The sequence below is a fragment of the Cryptomeria japonica genome, chromosome 10 (genome assembly GCF_030272615.1).
Source record: "Cryptomeria japonica chromosome 10, Sugi_1.0, whole genome shotgun sequence".
NCBI lineage: Eukaryota > Viridiplantae > Streptophyta > Pinopsida > Cupressales > Cupressaceae > Cryptomeria > Cryptomeria japonica.
In genome coordinates this window covers 409,641,058-409,661,641 of record NC_081414.1, presented here as the reverse complement: position 1 = coordinate 409,661,641, position 20,584 = coordinate 409,641,058, and positions in this window count along the sequence as shown.

The following is a 20,584-nucleotide window of genomic DNA, read 5'->3' as shown; positions in this document are numbered from 1 at the left end:
ACCTCCCCTTGATGAGAGGAAAGACTTTGTCTTAACATATTTGTGTGTGAAATACATGTTTTTTCATTGGTACGTTGGTGACAAAATATTCACTTGACAGTTTTTTGGTGACTCTGCTGGAGAGCGACGTGCGACCGGTATTTTCTCTTTTGGGTTGCAATTTATTTTTCCATTGTAATATCTATATTGCTTATTTTCTCAAAGTACTAATCTGGCTGATCGAAGTTACACTCACAGACAATGAGTAGCAGGAATTGTTGATCCTACCTTTGAGTTTTTGCAGCAACATAATTTTCTTTTTATGACTCCTCCTCGATCAAGATCTCCTTTGCAGCGAAAAAGGAGTTTTCCTCCTACTGCACAACGGTCTCCTATACCAAGTGAGGCGTCAAGTTTGCAAGTTCCAGTTATCCCAACCATTAATCATTTTGTAATTCCCCCATAAAATCCATTAAGTATGGTTGCCTCAGGTCCTTGGGGTACTACGTTCGACCCTTTGAGCCTAACGACACCTTTACATGAACTTCCAAATTGCACAAGAAATAATTTGTCTAAGTTTTTGGGAGATGGTGCCAACATCCTGATGAGCACATTGTTGCTTTTTATATCGCATGTGGTGTTCTCGGTGTTGAACATGAAGATATTTCTGTGAGATTATTTATAGAAACTTTGCAAGGTGCAGTTGCTGATTGGTTTTATCATCTTACAAATAATTGTATTACAAATTGGGCTAGTCTTAGAACAAGGTTCGAGGCAAGATTTAAGCCCGTTGAAGATGATCATTCGCTTTTATCACAATTGACTCAAATGAAGAAGGAACCACAAGAGGCTATGTGAGAATTTGTGGCGAAGTTCAATAAGTTGTACAATCACATTCTGACAGCATCACAACCTACTGCTGGAAACTTAAAATGTTTCTTTATTAATACTCAATTGCCAAAAGTAAGTTTTCTCTCATGTAGGAATAATCCTACAAATTTGGCCGCTACACAACAAATGGCCACACCAGTTGAAAATGACTAAAAAACTACCAAAAAATGCATATAAATGACTAAATTTGATCACGTGACCATTAGTAGTTTATTTCCATCCATTAATCACGCGACCAAATTTATGACTAAACTATTTTAGTCATTTATTGGTTGTTTTGACTGATCAATTTGGTCATTGATTTAGTCATTGATTTGGTCATTGATTTAGTCATTGATTTAGTCGTCAATTTAGTCATTGATTTTTGTTAAATAGTCATTTATTTAGTCATGGTAGTGATTTATTTAGTCATACATTTAGTCATTAACTTAGTCATATATTTAGTCATTGATTGTTGTTAACTAGTTATTTATTTAGTCATTACTTTATTCATATATTTAGTGATTAATTTGGTTATTGATTGTTGTTAAGCGGTCATTTATTTAGTCATTGTAATCATTAATTACTATCAATTGGTAGTATATTTAGTCAATGATTGTAATTATAATGATATATGAGCACACAATAATAACATCATAAAAATACCAATTGCATAACTGAACAATTAATAAATAGAAAGAAAGAAAATAGAGCTCTATAATAATGAGCAAATACTACAAATGTACATTGTATGCATTAGCAAAGACTTTGTTATATGAATACATAATAATCGCAAGTTATACATGAAAAAAAAAATTGCTCACAAATTTCTATATAGTGAAGAATGAACTATAATAGGTTTTATAAGAGCTATTGCAATAGGAGGGCAATGATCATTTGTGTCTAAAGTCCCATATGACCACCATCTAATTGTTCTCAAGTGTCATTTCTACAAAAAAAATGCCTTTGAGTCAATCACCAAAGGTATAAATACATCAACTCTTCAATGGTACTTCAAAAATTAGAAATATAGTTTGTTTGACGATCTACAACTTCCATCAATTTTGTAGCAATGGACCTTGCATATTCACACGAGTCTTCATAGAGCTGCATAAAGAAAACAAAACCAAATATTTCTATTAATATATAGAACATATAGGAATTCATACAAATTAATATCCTATTTGAATGATGGAACAAAAATCTAGTTTTTATAGTTTTCTCTAATATTTCCTAACTTGCACAAGATTCATAGAAAATTGGTGGTCTATATCAGAAAGACACGAGCCTTCAAATGATACAAGCTATTATCCTCACATTTTCAAACAGTTGGGTGAAGAGAAATTCTAATTGAAATTTATGCCTTATTGTTGGATTTATATAGGTGAAAAGGCAAATGAAATGGAGTACCTTGAGAGATCTTCTAGAAAGTAGTAGGAATCCCATATTGCAAAGTATAAAATGTGCAAACTGTGGAGCCTAGGTTATATAGTACATTTAATTTGCTTCCCTGCATGATTAATACATTTGAGTCACTCCATTCTTTTATGTTTTTTCTACTCTTTTGATCTCAGCTTACTGATTTTTAAAATCATATTTCTCTGTATACTGACTTTGTATACTGGTGAAGACTGCTAATTTTGACTGTGATCATTGTTTCATACTTGTTGTTATGAAAACTTGTCCATGGGCTGCTTGTATTTTTCTTTGTCTCTTTGACTGTGGTTGTCTCTAATGCCCAAGACTGCATTCTTGTGATTAGCCTTCAATGGACTATAGCTTTATATCTTCATGTGCAAGGTGTGAATTGATCACTTTCTTATCTTTGAGCTAATCACTTTCTATATCTTTGCAGCCTCGTTCACTATCTCTTCTCACTGTAATTCTGATTGCATCAACTATTCTTCAAGGCTATGATTCCTTGCTCAAACTAATGTTTGAGAATGTTGCAACCCTAAAGAAGTTGAATAATGCTCAAACTAATGTTCAAGAATGTTGCTTCAGTGATTCTTCTAGAAAATCAAGAACAAGTAGCAGCAGATGAAGGCTCTGATACCATGAAGAACCTACAAACACAGTTGAAGAATAACTGTTGATTTGAAGAATCTCCACTGAAATAGAAGATGATCAGGTAGAGAATACTGTAATCTGCATGAGTTCCCTCAAATAACACTACTAGAATCAAATGGCAAACAAAGGCAAACAACTGAACTCAAAGATACAGATGGCAAAAAACACCAAAGTCTGAAGAGCTGATTAATCGAAGATGGAAGGTTGCCTCCAAAAATAGGAATGAAAGAGTGTACTCCAACGAACCAAGGAAGAATTAGAACCAACAACCAACAGGATAAACCTCCCCATAATGTTGACAAGGGAGAGGTGATAGCTACACTGAAACTGAATGCCAAGAAAAACTGCATGACGAAGAACCAGGAACATCCAAAGTGCAGTAGAAAGTAAAAACACATATAAAGGCTAGTGTCATGGAAGGAACACTCACTTGACACACATCATGAGGCTCATTTCGTTGAAGGAATACTCACGTGATAAAGATAGATGGAAAACAAAGGCAAACATCAAACCCCCCCATGACACTTTATAATAAAGTGCCGCTATGCCTTGCATGCTTGGGATCTTGCACATCTTGTGCCTTATTGTACTTGCACTCCATTATAAAGTGCCATGGGGGGTTTGATGTTTGCCTTTGTTTGGAACCTTCCATCTTCAATTGATCAACTCTTCAAACTTTGGTTTGTTTTACTATGTTTATCTTCGAGTTTAGTTGTTTTCCTTTGTTTGCCATCTGATTCGAGTAGTGTTATTGGAGGGCACTCATGCAGATTACAGTCTTCTCTACCCAATCATATTCTATTTCAATGGAGGTTCTTCAGATTGACAATTATTCTTCGACAGTGTTTGTAGGTTCTTCTTGGTATCAGAGCCTTCATCTACTGCTACTTGTTCCTAATTTTTCAGAAGAATCACTGAAGCATGAAGAACTTGCAAACATTATCGAAGAATAACTGTTGATCTAAAGAACCTCCACTAAAATAGAATTTGATCAGGTAGAGAAGACTGTAATCTCCATGAGTGCCCTCAAATAAAAGTACTCGAATCAGATGGAAAACAAAGGCAAATAACTAAACTCGAAGATACAGATGGCAAAAAACACCAAAGTCTTAAGAGTTGATCAATCGAAGATGGAAGGTTTCTTCCAAAAATAGGAATGAAAGAGTGTACTCTAACGAACCAAGGAAGCATTAGAACCAAAAACCAACATGAGAAACCCCCCCCATAATGCTGACAAGGGAGAGGTGACAGGTACACTGAAACTGAATGCCAAGAAATACTGCACGACGAAGAACTAGGAACATCCAGAGTGTAGCAGAAAGTACAAACACATATAAAGGCTAGTGTCATGGAAGCAACACTCACTTGACACACATTATGAGGCCAATGTCATGGAAGGAACACTCACGTGATAAAGGTAGATGGAAAACAAAGGCAAACATCAAACCCCCCCCCCCATGACACTTTATAATGGAGTGCAAGTACAATAAGGCGCAAGATGTGCAAGATCCCAAGCATGCAAGGCATAGTGGCACTTTATCTCAGTGTGTTTGCAAAAAAAAGAAATGCTTACAAAATGATGTATACAATGCTAAAAAAAAGCCAAAAAGGCTAGAAATACATAAATAATAGCCAAAGATGAGTCATCCCACACAAAGAAAAGGATCCTAGGAGCTTAAAACATCCAAGATATTCACCAGAGTGCATAAATGCAAAACGCTGAATAAAATGTACCTGGAGCATAATTTGGAAAGAAGACCCATACCACTGGAAAGTGCATGGAACCAACTTACCAACAATATCTTGTGTGCCAAACACGGAGTCTAGATGCTCAAGATATGCCTTTCAGAGTGAAAAAAAGAACTTCTGGCTTTGACGTCAAAAAAAGACATCAAAACAAAAAAAATAGTAGAGAAAAACTCCATATCTGAAGATATATCAGAAAGAGCTTTCTGACGCCTATTCATTTTCAAAAATCCAACTCTGTTTGCCCATTATGACAAAAAAATCATCTGCTTGTCAAAAATCCTTCAAAGAGAAAAAAAACCCCTCCATACTGGTGGCAGGGAGGTGGAGACTGGGCTGAGTGGCGACGGAGGTTTCTGGGTGTCGAGGCGGCAGAGTTTTCCAAGCAGCGGTGCCTGGGCGGCAAGGCCATTGCTAGTGGCTGACAGTTGCTAGGCGGCGGGGTCAGACGACGACTACTGAGCGACAGGTCCGTTGCTGGTGGCCTGCGATTTAAAGATCATCAGGTGCTTGCAAACCCTGACGGTAACCGCCAAGGCTCCCGTGACGGTCTTCAAGACCGCCGACGGCTCCAAGGTTGTCGCAGTGACTGTGTCGGCCTGGGCAAGTCGTTAAACTGCCCAAAAATATATATTTTTAATATTTTTTAATTTTTCATCTCAAAAAATGTGCCCAAGAAGGATAAAAATAAAAGTAAAAATTCCAGAGCCATAGTTGTCCAAATTGGACAAATTCTATATAAAAATGGGGGTTTTGGGGTGTTTTGAGCTCAACGGCGAGGTCCGTTTAAGTCCAAAATTCCCATAAACAAAAATCTCTCTAGATGCAAATAAAAAACTCTAAAAAAGCTTGAAACCCTCCTCCAAAAAATCTTTTGAAAAATCAAGAACAAGTAGCAGCAAATGTAGGCTCTAATACCATGAAGAAGTTGAGAAATACAACTTCAGAGATCCCAAGAACACCTGCAAGCAAAATACTTGTCACAAGAGAAGAATGGAGGCAAAAAAGCAATAATGGATTTGAAGAAAAAGATTATCATTCAGAGAGGGAATTAGTAATGAAAAAGTACAATACAATCCTTATAAAAGGAGAATATGCAAGCCTAAAGATGTGCAACCCTAAAGAAACCCTAAAGGGATAAACTGTATTTAATAATTAGAATAATAATTTACCTACAATATTATTAAATACCTAAGTTTAGCTTAAGCATACAGTATAATAGACTAATAATTAAATAAATAATTATTAGCTAATACAAGATAACTCTAACAGAGACTTGTGTGTCTTTTACATTCTACCTTTTGGTCCTTTGACAATGAACATTGTTGTTTGTGCTGCTAGAGGTTTGATTTGACAATGAACTCACTGTTGGTCCTTTCTTGTTGTAGGTCTCTAAGATTAAGTCCTTCTCTCTATGTCTACTCATTGATGCTTTCATCATGTAACATTGTCTTCTAAGTTTCTAGGCTGATTTATAACACTACTAGCATTGAATGCCATTCACTATTTTTGTATGCTTATGCTCTAATCTTCTTGTAGTAGCTTAGGCACAACTTCTCTCTATATCAAACATGGGACTATGACAGCTATACTACCATTCCTGGATTTAGCATTGTCTTTATAAGATGCACTTTCATTTGCCCTCAATAAGATATGCGATTTTTCCTACATTATGGTTGTCACTTTGTGTCCCTATGACTGTGATGTGCAATCCTTATCGCTTGCACTATTTTGACTGTGAAAAGACGACTGTAGTCTCTGTTAAGTTTTAGAATTACCCCTTTGTAATGACTGCAAAATTGATTCATTATTAGATTTATTTTCCTTCATCTTCTTGAGGGACACTATATCTTGTTGGCTTGAATATGATTACTTCTTTATAAATACCAATGGTATTTATGATTCTTTTTGTGTAGTCTTCTTACTAATGGAGCTATCATTATCACTCATCCAGTCAATTTGAACTCTCAAAGACTATGGCTAAACTTACTAAGCATCACACATCATTGATGAATACATCTTGTTCATGGGGTTTGTATGTTGTCAATCTTTATGACAGTTGCTCTTAGGACCATCATGATACTTTTACTGATCTTTTCTATCTTGACCATTATCAATCTCAAAATATGAGAGTATCATTTCTTTTAACAGTCATTAATCTTGGATTGTCGTTATGCCATAATGATTGACCTAATAGCTTAGGAAAATGTCTTCTCTATGTCATTGATTTATGACAGTCCTATGGGATTTGTCTTCTTGATTTGACCTTCAAAAAATATCATGGTTGTCTAATCCCCTTTTGGATTGCATTTAGGTGTGTTGATTTAGGCACCAATACCACTATCATCCTTCATTTTTTATCATCTTTGACAGTCCTATGCTTGGATTTCGCTAATGCCTTCAAGCTTCTAGTACTGCATTTTGCCTAAGACTGAAATACTTTGTCTCATAGAACTACCTTTGATGGATTTGATCTAGTCTCATTGTTTTGAAATGGTAGTGATTCTTCAATGTTTCTATATGACTAATACATTATGATGATGACATCCATATTGTTGACCGTCATTTGAGAGCTTTTCCATTGGTCTGATTTGAAGGGTCCCTTAGGAGCTTGTTGATCTATGACCCCTTTCGTCTTGTTTGACATTATGTCTGTCCCCATCCATTATGGATGCATCTTTTCATTGGTGCTTTGCCCACATCTTGCTATGACCATACTCCTCTGCTCATAATTTTATGCATCATTGTCTTAGCTACTATATTCAAAACCTTCCAATGACTTTGGATGACTCTTTTGCAACATGCTTTCGTTGTTATTTATCCTTTGTTACTTCTATTTGCTTGTGAAGGTGTATCAAGGTTGTCTAATGCTACAACAAGAAGATGTTAGTGGAATGAAAGTGATGTCTCTTGGATGGTTACTAATCTCAAACATTGATGCTCTGTGAAAGGCCTTTATGAATCTCTAAACCCTCATGACTCTTGAGTCTAGACCTTTGATGGTTGTTATTGATGGGACTACCTCTATGTATGTTATGTGACAGAGACATCACTGTCTTCTTTTGATGTTAGCTACTAAATGACAGTGATTTTCTTGAATGACTTTGGACTACTCTTAGCTTCTAACAATGTCCTTTGCCTATGGCTTCCTTACTTTGGACTTTATTGTCATAGGACTACTCTTTTACTTTGCTCTGAGTCTTGCACTCTATTGTCCATGACAGTGACTTCACTTATTATTCCATACCAAAAACTAAGTATGCCATTACACTCTAAGATGACTGTGTTTCTATTCACTGTAAAAATGACCAAATTCTACTCATTTTTTGCAACACTCAAATGCACTATTGTTCCTGTTTATGAAAAGAAAGTGAGATTCAAACTCATTGCCTTAGAAATCTCTTCATATACTAGAAAAGATGCTTTTGTCTAAATCTAAGGAACATTGCTTACCCTTACCCTGAGTTTTTTTAAATGAGATATTATTTATTGAATTGAAAACTGTCAAAATAAAGAAATGAAAGAGTCAATACATCAACTCTCATGATGACATATATATAAAGGTACATAAAATAAAACAAAACAATTATATACACTTTATACCAAGGGAAATAGAAATGTACTTATATGACTATATTGAGTAGATGTTGTTTTCGCCAATCAAGACTTGAATGAAAACCTCTGTTGTGCTTGCAGAACTAAGTACAATCTGTTAAGTGCAACCAAATCTAAAAAATGGATCTAGGTGATTTACTTTTTGCAGAAAGCTATAAAATATTTCATTCAACTATACTTACAACATTAAAAGCAAGTAAGGTAGTCAGCAATACTTAGAGGTTAGAGCTTTCAAAACAAAAAGACATATGCTAAAATATAATGATACACTTTTATACTTAGGCCATATAAAAAATTGTATTTATCAGTGGACAACCCCTCTAACACACAAATGATTGTACCCGTTGTCAAATTATTGTTTTTTAATAATTTACAATTGTCAACATCATAATTCTCCAACTTATGAATGTCCCTCATAACTTTGCATTCTATCAATAACTAAAGCACATAACACACCATAAGTAGTAACCCCACAACAATTTTTGCTCCCCTTGGTACAATATTTGCATTGTGGAATAGATCCCCATGTCGAAGTTCTGTAATGTCCCTCAAACGACTACAAAATACAAATGGAAAGTATGAGAGACTAAGGATGAGCATAGCATGTATTAGTAAATGAAACAAGACAATAAATCATTGGAGAGCCACCTATATATCTATATTCAAATCATAATCAAATCAAAAAATAATTCTTTGTGAAAAAAGAAAAACAAAAAAACCTATATAGAGTAAATATTGTGAGAACAAACTGGAATTCCTCAAGGCCTACATGATAGCCTTCTTTGCTAATATTATTCCCATCTCTTTCTTTTTGAAAACCACCATCAAATGGTTTTCTCAAGGGGCGAGTATCATGTCGTCTTTTTTGCAAGTAGCATTCTTGAAAATCATCAAACTGTTGGAGACAACCATAAGATAGTTTTAAAAGGGGCTTAAAATGTCACTCTTAAGCATTACATGATTGATGATTAAACAAAATCATTCAATTTTATACTAAATTTATTCCACCTTCGACAAGAAATTACACAAGCATACTAAATTTTAGGTCAAGATTTATGTTTAATAGTATGCTACTGTAAAAAATTTGTTCACTTTACTACCATAAAATATTTTTGAATTGACAACATGAGAGCAAATTTTCCAAATATAAAACTAATTTCAAATAGTTCATGAATTACCATCATCCTGCCTAAATTTAATTAAGACAAATATCTTACCTTAGTGGATCAAAATTAGAATTTAATGCATATGTTTCAATATATAAAGATATGCAAAAAAATGTTTATAAATCATTCATTGAATGGCTTTTTATGAGAAGAAGTGGCATGATCCAGTCAATATCCATAGGTCAAAAAATTGTACCATCCGACAATTTGGTCATGTCCAAATTTAATGAAATCACTGATCTTGAGGAAGAGTCGTTATCATCCATTGATTATCGATAGCATTTAACAAGTTAAACTAAAGCTCGTTTGGCTATGTAACAAAGTAGTTTGCATGCTTCCGCATGGACCAACAAGGTTAATCACTATGGACCAATAGACTAAAAGATATGTGCCTTTGTGATTCACAGATTAATGTAATGTCCCCTTTTGAATTTTTAATTTTTCTGATATTTTTTCTATTTTTTTTTCAAAACCAAACAAAAACTATAACAATAAACTATAAACTAAAACAAGTGATTGGAAACTCATGGAATAAACCCTTGGGTGTGACATAAACCCTCACTTGCGTCTCAAACATTAAATCAATCATGTAGATGCTCAATTTCATCAATTGTACTTGCAGATCCGTGCATGTACATCAGTATAAACCCTAAAATAATAGTTATGTTCAATTCTAAGATGAGAATATCTATGACAAGAATCAAAACATCAATCAAAATGAAACCTCAAACTGATTTTTATTCCAAATCTCTACTGCTGGAAAAATTACAATTGTTGATGTGACAAAATGCAACATAAACATAAAATTTCAGACCACAAAATGTCTTAAATCAATTCACATAAGCTTATAGAGTTGGCAATCAGGTTGCAACCTTCCAAAATGATAATTAATGATATTGTATGGCTGTGGTTAGGACAAAAAACATGCAATGAACTATCCTCCAAATGCTGGTACCTCAAAAGGTTACAAAAATGCAGATCATAACAACAAACAATGACAAATCCCCAAAAAGTGTGTGAATCCTCTTCAAACTGTTGTAGGATGGTACAACACTTCAGATCAGCAAGGTGAAAATATTAAATGATCTTGACCAGCAACCACAAACCCTCTAAAATGTTTTTGGCCCTCAATATGAATGATATATTATCACCAATTAATGACATGGTTTGTCTCCCCAAAATTTCCAAAAATTAATACGGAAACCTTGAATTATGGTGCTCCAAAATCAACAACAAATAATAGGCAATTACCCACAAAAAGTGCAACTACATATAACCTCTGAAAATTAGAGTGATAGATGAGGTGTGTAAACCCTAGGATCAACAATGATAAAATGGTGATTCCTCCAAGTGTAGAACTCAAGATCTTGCATGAAGAAATGGTGATCAACAACCAATAACTCTGAAAATCAGCAAAATCAAACCCTTTGACACTATAGTCACAATAGAGAAAAATTGTAGTGGTGCTATAACAGAACTATAACAACTGAAAATGATTTTAATTTATCAATTAACCTTCAATGAATCAGCACAATTGTGACCCCCAAATGGAATCACAACTATTGGATAAGAGGTTTTTTGTCCTCAAATGGAATCCAAAAGGGTTTTCAACCACCAAGAACTCAAAAAAGCCAAGTTTTTTCAATCTTGAATGGATAGAATGAACACAATGGTCAATCTAAGTGAATGAAAAGTCTAAATGAGGTTGTCTCCTCCTTTTATACTATTCCAAATTGGGCCCTTGATTAATAATTTTTGTCCAAAGTATTTAAAATGCTTTTTATAATTGAGTGTTTAAAAACCCTTTTAATTAAATAAAATAATATTATAATAAGTTGCCCCTTAAATATAGAATTTCTAGGCCCATCTTAAACTAATATTAGAAATTGCTCACCTTGCTTTGCCCTTTAGCCAATAGAAAATGTGAATAGATTAGAGGTCTCCTTGGCATCGTTTCTGAAAAGGGGACATAACATTTTACAAAACAACTGATTTTAAAAGGAAGTTAATTTTCATTCATGAAAATGAGATCTAGACTAGTTGCCATGAATGGACATCTTTTCGCTTTGAAAGGAAAAGGAAGTGACCATTAAGAAAGTAAAATAGGGGGATATTGGAGAAGGGTCCATGTGACTTTAAGAGTTGTGTTATAGTACAAAATCAATTAAATTCATGGGTTTCCTCATCTTCTGAGCTAGCTTCCAAAGAAAGAAAGTTACCCTTAATTCAAAAGGGGCTCCTAAAGATCAAATTGCATGCTTTCAACTTTCAAATTAAAAAGGCAAATAAATATGTAATCTATTAAAAAAGGGGAAGTTTGGGCTAATTATTTCAAGGGTGTCTAAATAGACCAAGTGTCATCCAAACAAAATTGATCAGTTTGAATAGAAAATTTACCACCAGCTTCAAGTTTTGTCTAAGTAGAGGATTTGGGCATCTTTCTGTTTGCTACTCATCTGGGGACAATTTGTTGCAACAAATTTTGTAACAAGAAGATAACCAGATATTTGATCTTCCAAGACAGTGTATTCAAATTCTTCAAAATAGAATATGGACAAGCTCCACAATCATGGTGGTCAAGGCATTAGATAAAGCAACGAATACAAGAGCCAACTAGGTTAGAAAATTTATGGTGACAAAGGAAGATTAAGCTACAACTTATGTTCAAACCATATGGCATGAAAGTGTGATAAGTTGTTCTTCAAAGTACCATAACATTCATCATGGCATCAAAGATAGAAGACTTAAATCAAAATTTTGCTATAGTTGAAAGCCAAATTCCAAAGGAAAAGGATTGGGAAATGACTGTTCGTCAAGCCATAAGTATTCTAAAAGTTCTAATGGCTCTAGGAGAAAAAAATGTCAAGTTGGTTATTTTAGAGTTTTGAATATAACTTTTAGTAGAAAACTCGCTATTTTTTAAAAGAGATAGATATGATCCTATTATTAGACTTTTATTTAACTACTTGTTTTGGAATTAGTTGGCTTTAATAGATGTTTTAATTCCTCTTTTTTGTAGATAAGGATTAGATTACATTAAAGTAGAGCAATACTAAGAATGTTGTATTATAATTTTATCCCTAAAAGCTTCTCCTTGAGAACTTATAAGTGTTTTGGGTAGATTAAGTGCAATGATAGTTGATGCCAGACTTCTGATGTAGAAGTTTTCATTCAAGCACCAAATCTAAATTAGTGTGTTATGTTGTGAAAATTTGATCAGTTTGTAATAAAAAGAATAATATTTAAACTCGCATAGCACTTGTTTTGTAATGTTTGAGGTAGCTTTGTATGCTTCTAAGAAATTACTTATTTTCAATATCACACTATTTTTCTCACGGTTACCTAAGTGTTCCATGTATTTAAATTAATCTTTTTGTTGATATGGATCTGTTGATTGTAATCAATAGCGAGTATCTTTTTTTAACTGCATAATAGAAAATCCTTCTGGTGAGCTGAAGAACTTGCAAGATTTGTGCTCTAGCCTCTTGTTTCTTCCTCTAATCTTCTTTCTCTTATTTAAAATTTCTTTAGTGACAACCTTAGGCCTTCTATTTATTTTTTTCAAATATCCAAGAGACAGAGAATAGTAGCTACCTCAATAGGGAGCGCACCTATTTCTACTAGATGACCCTCATAAAGAACTGAAGCTTTTATTTTGAATTTTCTTGTAATTAGATGCCTTTGAATCTTCTCTATTTGTCTCCATTTTAGTTATAAAGGTTTTCTATCTCACACTTCTGATAACTTAATGATGAGTGAATAGTACCAAACCGATACTGAGAGGGGGGGGGTGAATCAATACAGACAAAAATACAGTCCAAAACCGGTTTGATAGCAGACACTTCAAGTGATTGGCAGACAGTGACACCAGTTTGAAACAGAGTGCAAACAGTAAAGCTAAGATTGTATGAGACAAGCATTAACTAGTTACACACTTAGTTTTTCACTCAACTCGAGACTACACTACCATTTCACTCTTATGCATAAATAGGTAATCTATCATCAGTTCATAATAACAGCTAGTTCAACATGTTTTATTGACAGACATAAAACACAGAACCATCATATGCTTGACAGACAATAGCAAAGCATCACACATGACACACATATTTTTCACGTGGAAACCCAACTGGGAAAAACCATGGTGGGGATGAATACCCACAAGCTATTTTTGAACTCTTTAGAAGTTTGCTTTGTTAGGAGCCTTGTCCGGTTAGAGACATTACAAAAGGTTCTGCTAGGAATCGATCCTGTTAGAGATCACCCGGTTAAGGGATGGCTACAATACCCGGTTAAGGGTTAAACCCTGTTAAAGGTTACCTTGTTAGAGGATTTCAAGAACTCAATAGCTAAAGGATTTCAAACTCAGTAGCTTTGAATTACCCTGTTAAAGGATTTTCAGCAAGCCGGTTAAGGCTACCCTGTTAAGGGATTTTCCAACTGTTGAGGTGGTTAGAGATCAATAGGTATTACAATGATCTGGTAACAACACTCAATGCCAATGCAGATCTGCTTAAGCTCCTCTTCACCTTCTCCACTTACACTCTGCAGGTATCACTTCTCTCCATTTGGTCTGGCAAGAATCACGTATCCCTTCTCTTGGATACACACACACAACTTTTGCCAACAACCTCAGAAAGAGACACAACATCGACCTTATAGGAAAACAGATAGGTCGGTAGCATAAACCCTAAACCCTAAACCTGTTAGGTTAAGGAATTCAAATGGTTCAATCCTGACCATTGAGAACACTCCATTAATTGCAACAATCTTGATCCAATCTCAAGACATTCTCCATCATCCATTTTCACCGATTTCATGGTGGCTGATAACCCATCACACGTTATCACCGTTTTACAGACTTTGCACATTCTCGAGGTAGATAGGAACAATCTCCTTCATGCAAGATCCTTCACGTACACAAGGCTGACGTGGCAACATGATATGCTCTTCATTACAATGCTAACTTATCACACAATGTCACCAGTTGAGCCATATAGGCTTGAAGCACATCAACCAGAAACCCTGAAGTTGAGGCTACCAATCGGTAGTCATACAACGCTTCCATGTGCCGGTTCTCATAACCATATGCCAGTTCACAATGTTATACAGGTTCTCACATATGCCAGTTCACACCTCTTCAACATATTGACATCAATGACAACATACCATGTCATTATGTCCACATACCAGTTCACATAGTGCCAACAATCTCCCCCTTTGGCATTGATGGAAATATATAAAGATATCTCTCTGCTTCACATCTTCTCCCCCAATTTCTGTAGATATCTTCTCCACTTCACATTTTCTCCCCCTTTGACAACAATTCCAAAGTGGAGGCACAAGCTTCCCTGTTCCATTATGTTGCTCCCCCTGAGGAGTAGCATCCTTCAACACATCAATCCTGAAGAAAGATTTGACTTTGCAAGACATGACTGATGTGGAGCATATACCTTTAGTTCACCTCCTGAAGGGGTAGTACCCCTAATTCACCTCTTAAGTACATAAATGTAGTCTTTGGGAGAGGCTTGGTGAATATGTCTGCTAACTGCTCCTTACTGAAAACATGTTCCAGTGCAATCTCTTTTTTATGAACCTTTTCCCTTAAGAAATGATACTTAAGCTCAAAGTGCTTGGTTCTAGAATGTAAAACCGGATTCTTGGAGATATTATTTGCACTAGTATTGTCACAAAATATACTTACCGGTTCAGATACAAGAACTTTGAAGCCATTTAATACATGCATCATCCAAATTGTCTGAGTGTAGTTCATGAAAGCTGCAACATACTCAGCTTCCATTGTAGACTGAGAGATACAACTCTACTTCTTACTCATCCATGAGACTAGTCTACCATCGAGGAAGAATGCACCACTGGTTGTGCTCTTCCGGTCATCAACATTACTAGCCCAATCAGCATCTGTGAACACTTTCAAGTTGAAATCCTTGTTGTATGGATACCACAATCCATAGTCAACAATTCCCTTCAAATACCTAAGAATCCGCTTGACTGCAACCAAGTGGGATTCTCTTGGACTTTTCTGGAACCTTGCAGTAATGCCAACTGCATGTGCAATATCCAGTCTGCTATGTAGTACATAATGCAATTTACCAATCATTGATCGGTATTCCTTTTCATCAACCAATACTGAGTCATCCTCTTTCGATAGTTTACAACCAGTCACCATCAGTGTACCAACCGGTTTGCTATCTTCCATGCCAAAAGTCTTCAACACTTCTTTGACATATTTGGACTGAGTAATAAAGATTCCATCCTTCATCTGTTGGATTTGCAGTCCAATGAAGAACTTAATCTCCTCTATGAGTGACATTTCAAATTCTTTCTTCATCTCATCTGCAAATTCATGACTCATCTTGTCATCTCCACCAAAGCTAATGTCATCAACAAATACCTCACAAATCAAGATCTGATCTCCTTCAGACTTCAAGTAGATATTGATATCTTCACTTGTTCTTTCAAATTCAATCTTCACAAGATGGGAATGCAGACGTTCATACCATGCCCTAGGTGCCTGCTTTAGTCCATATAGGGCTTTATGTAGCCTACATACCATGTCACTATCTTCAGATAGGGAAAAACCATCTGGTTGCTCAATATACACCTCCTCTTCAAGTACACCATTTAGGAATGCAGATTTTACATCCATTTGACATACTTTGAAACCTTCAAAAGCTGCATATGCAAGAAGCATACGGACCCTTTCCAATCTGGCTACAGGAGAAAAGGTTTCTCCATAGTCTTATCCTTCTTCTTGAGCATATCCTTTGCATACCAATCTGGCTTTGTTTCTAATCACTGTGCCATCCTCATTTAGCTTATTTCTGAAGACCCATTTGGTACCAATGACATTTTTATGCTCCGGTCTAGGTACCAAAGACCATGTACCATTTTTCTCTATCTGGTCAAGTTCCTCTTCCATTGCCTTGATCCATTCTTCATCTTTATGTGCCTCTTTAAATGATTTAGGCTCAAATTCAGAGATAATACATGAGTTTTCTCTGACCTTTCTTCTTGTAAGGATTCCTGCATCCTTATCTCCTATGATCTGATTAGGATCATGATTCAGCTTGACATACTGAGGAATGGTCTTGATGGATTCCTCTTGCTTTTCTTCTTCATCCTCATCTCCATCAATATCAACATCTACATTTTCTGGTGTAGGAACACTGTTACTGGTACTCGGTTGACTGACAACTGGTTCCCAGAAGGTTGTAACTAGTTCGTTTACCACTTGCTCACTGTCGGTTTCCTCAGTTTTCTCAGAGGTTTCATCAACTCTTACATTGATGCTTCCCATAATTTTTTGAGTCCTATTGTTGAAACACTTGAGAGATTTGCTCTTGGTGGAATATCCAAGGAATATTCCCTCATCACATTTCGCATCAAATTTGCTCTAGTGTTCACTCCTCTTGATGTAACATTTGCTACCAAACACTTTAAAGTAGCTAACCACAGGAGTTTTACCGGTCCAATACTCACAAGGAGTTTTATCCTTACCTTTCTTGATGAGTACCCAGTTCATTATGTAGACTGCAGTGCTCACCGCTTCTCTCCAAAAGGTGTGAGCTACCTTTACTTGAATCAACATGGTTCTAGCTGCTTCAACTACAGTCCAGTTATTCCTCTCTGCTAGGCCATTCTTCTGTGGAGTCTAGGGGGCAGACAATTGCCTCTTGATGCCATGTTCTTCACAGTACTTGTTGAATTCATCGAAAGTAAATTCCCCTCCTTGATCAGTTCTCAGGCACTTGATCCTTTTACTGCTTTCCTTCTCCACTAATGCTCTGAAATATTTGAACTTTACAAAGGATTCAGACTTGTCTTTCAAGAATGCGACCCACATTATTCTTGAGCAGTCATCAATGAGAATCATGAAGTACCTATCACCCTGCACACTTCTAGTTTTCATAGGACCACACAAATCAGTATGCACAAGATCAAGCAAGTTGTCAGTAGTGAAAGATTTACCTTTAAAGGTTGAGGAAGACATTTTCCCCAATTGACACTCTCTACACAAGGTATTATCTGGTTTGCTTAGCACCGACAACCCTCTAACTGCCTTCTCCATGATCAGTTCTCAGGCACTTGATCCTTTTACTGCTTTCCTTCTCCACTAATGCTATGAAATATTTGAACTTTACAAAGGATTCAGACTTGTCTTTCAAGAATGCGACCCACATTATTCTTGAGCAGTCATCAATGAGAATCATGAAGTACCTATCACCCTGCACACTTCTAGTTTTCATAGGACCACACAAATCAGTATGCACAAGATCAAGCAAGTTGTCAGTAGTGAAAGATTTACCTTTAAAGGTTGAGGAAGACATTTTCCCCAATTGACACTCTCTACACAAGGTATTATCTGGTTTGCTTAGCACCGACAACCCTCTAACTGCCTTGATCTTACTAGCTTTCACAATGTTATCAAAGTTTACATGGCAGAGTCTCCTATGCCATATCCAACTATCATCAAATTTTGCCATAAGACATGTACTTATATTTGCATTCAGATGAAATAGGTTACCTTTGGTTTGCATGCCGATGGCCACCAATTCACCATTCTTTCCTTTGATTCTGCAAACTCCATTCTTGAATTTCAGAGTGAGGCCACTGTCATTCAGTTGGGCAACACTCAGAAGGTTTTGTTTAAGACCATCAACCCAATACACATTGTCAGCACTACTCTTTCCATTCAGAGAGATGGACCCTCTACCTTTGACCATGCATGGTGCATCATTGCCAAAGTGAACCACACCACCATCATACTCCTCCAAGGATAGAAACTTGCTTCGGTCACCAGTCATATGGTGAGAACAACCACTGTCAATGATCCACTCATTGGAATTATCAAACTGGGAGACAAGAGCCTTCTTGTCTAACACATCTTCTTTGACAACAACAAACACAATATCTTCATTTTCTTCATCCTCTGATTCTTCATCTGTGACACCTTCATCAACTGCCACAAAACAGTTTCTCTGGTTTCCTCCTTTGAATTTCTTGAACCTTTCCGGTTTGTCCTTGTTGTTGCCATTAGGACAATTTACAACAATATGTCCTATCCGGTTGCAAGAAAATCATTTCAAAGGTAGCTTACCTTTGTATTTGCCAGTTCCTTTTGGAAGTTTCCTAGAAAGGAGAGCTTCAAATGCCATTAGAATCTCCTCATCATCCATTTCTCTGCTTTGTATTGGTTCACCACTAGTGCTAGCTTCTTTTCCTTTTCTGGATGGTACAACAGAAGCTTTAAAAGTTGATTCAGTCTTTTGAACACTGCCATCAAAACTATTTAGCTCATAGGCTATCAACTATGCTATGATGGAGTCTAAGGATACCTTAGTCTTGTCTATTGATCTCAGCTCCTGAATAGCAGCAACCCTTATTGCATAGACCGGCAATAGGGATCTCAGGACTTTGCTTACCACAGTGGCATCTTCTATTTTACCACCTGCACTCTTGATATCTCCAACAATGGTTTTGATCCTTATTCCATACTATTGAATGGTCTCACCTTCAACCATCCACATATCTTCAAACTTCCCTCTAAGGCTTTCTTCCTTAGCCTGTTTTACATGCTCATCACCGCCATAGATATTTTCAAGAGTATCCCATACCTCTTTGGGATTTACCTTATCCTAAACATCAATAAACTCAATGTCAGATAAACTACTAATTAGGGCTTCCATGACTTGCCCATTCTCCTACTTCTCTCTCTTTTGGTCATCGGTAAGGGTACCGGTAGGAGCAACATAGATAGTCTCAACATAGCTCTAGTGTTGAGCACCCATGCTTCTGATGAATATCTTCATTCTGTCTTTCCATATACTAAAATTTTCTCTATTAAACTTTGGACCTACCCTTTTCTTCATTAGACTGGGATCTTTATCTCAAGTGGTTAAGCTTATAGCATAGAGGACCTGGAGGACACTTTGATACCAATTGATAACTTAATGATGAGTGAATAGTACCAAACCGGTACTGAGAGGGGGGGGTGAATCAGTACAGACAAAAATATAGTCCAAAACTAGTTTGACAGCAGACACTTCAAATGACTGGCAAACAGTGACACTGATTTGAAACAGAGTGCAACCGGTAAAGCTAAGAATGTCTGAGACAAGCATTAACCGGTTACTCACTTAGCTTTTCACTCAACTCGAGACTACACTACCATTTCACTTATTCATAAACAGGTAATCTATCATCAGTTCATAATAACAGCTAGTTCAACATGTTTTATTCATAGGCATAAAACACAGAACCATCATATGCTTGACAGACAATAGCAAAGCATCACAAGATAAAAGCATCACACATGACACACATATTTTTCATGTGGAAACCCAACTGGGAAAAACCACGGTGGGGATGAATACCCACAAGCTGTTTTTGAACTCTTTAGAAGTTTGCTCTGTTAGGAGCCTTGTCTGGTTAGAAACATTACAAAAGGTTTTGCTAGGAACCGATCCTGTTAGAGATCACCCGGTTAAGGGATGGCTACAATACCCAGTTAAGGGTTAAACCCTGTTAAAGGTTACCTTGTTAGAGGATTTCAAGAACTCAATAGCCAAAGGATTCTGAACTCAGTAGCTTTGAATTACCCTGTTAAAGGATTTTCAGCAAGCCGGTTAAGGCTACCCTGTTAAGGGATTTTCCAACTGTTGAGGTGGTTAGAGATCAACAGGTATTACAATGATCTGGTAACATCACTCAATGCCAATGCAAATCCGCTTAAGCTCCTCTTCACCTTCTGCACATACACTCTATAGGTATCACTTCTCTCCTTTTGGTCTGGCAAGAATCACGTATCCCTTCTCTTGGATACACACACACAACTTTTGCCAACAACCTCAGAAAGAGACACAACATCGACCTTATAGGAAAAAAGATAGGTCAGTAGCATAAACCCTAAACCCTAAACCTGTTAGGTTAAGGAATTCAAACGGTTCAATCCTGACTGTTGAGAACACTCCATTAATTGCAACAGTCTTGATCCAATCTCAAGACATTCTCCATTGTCTATTTTCACCGATTTCATGGCGGTTGATAACCCATCACATGTTATCACCATTTTACAGACTTCGCACATTCCCGAGGTAGATAGGAACAATCTCCTTCAT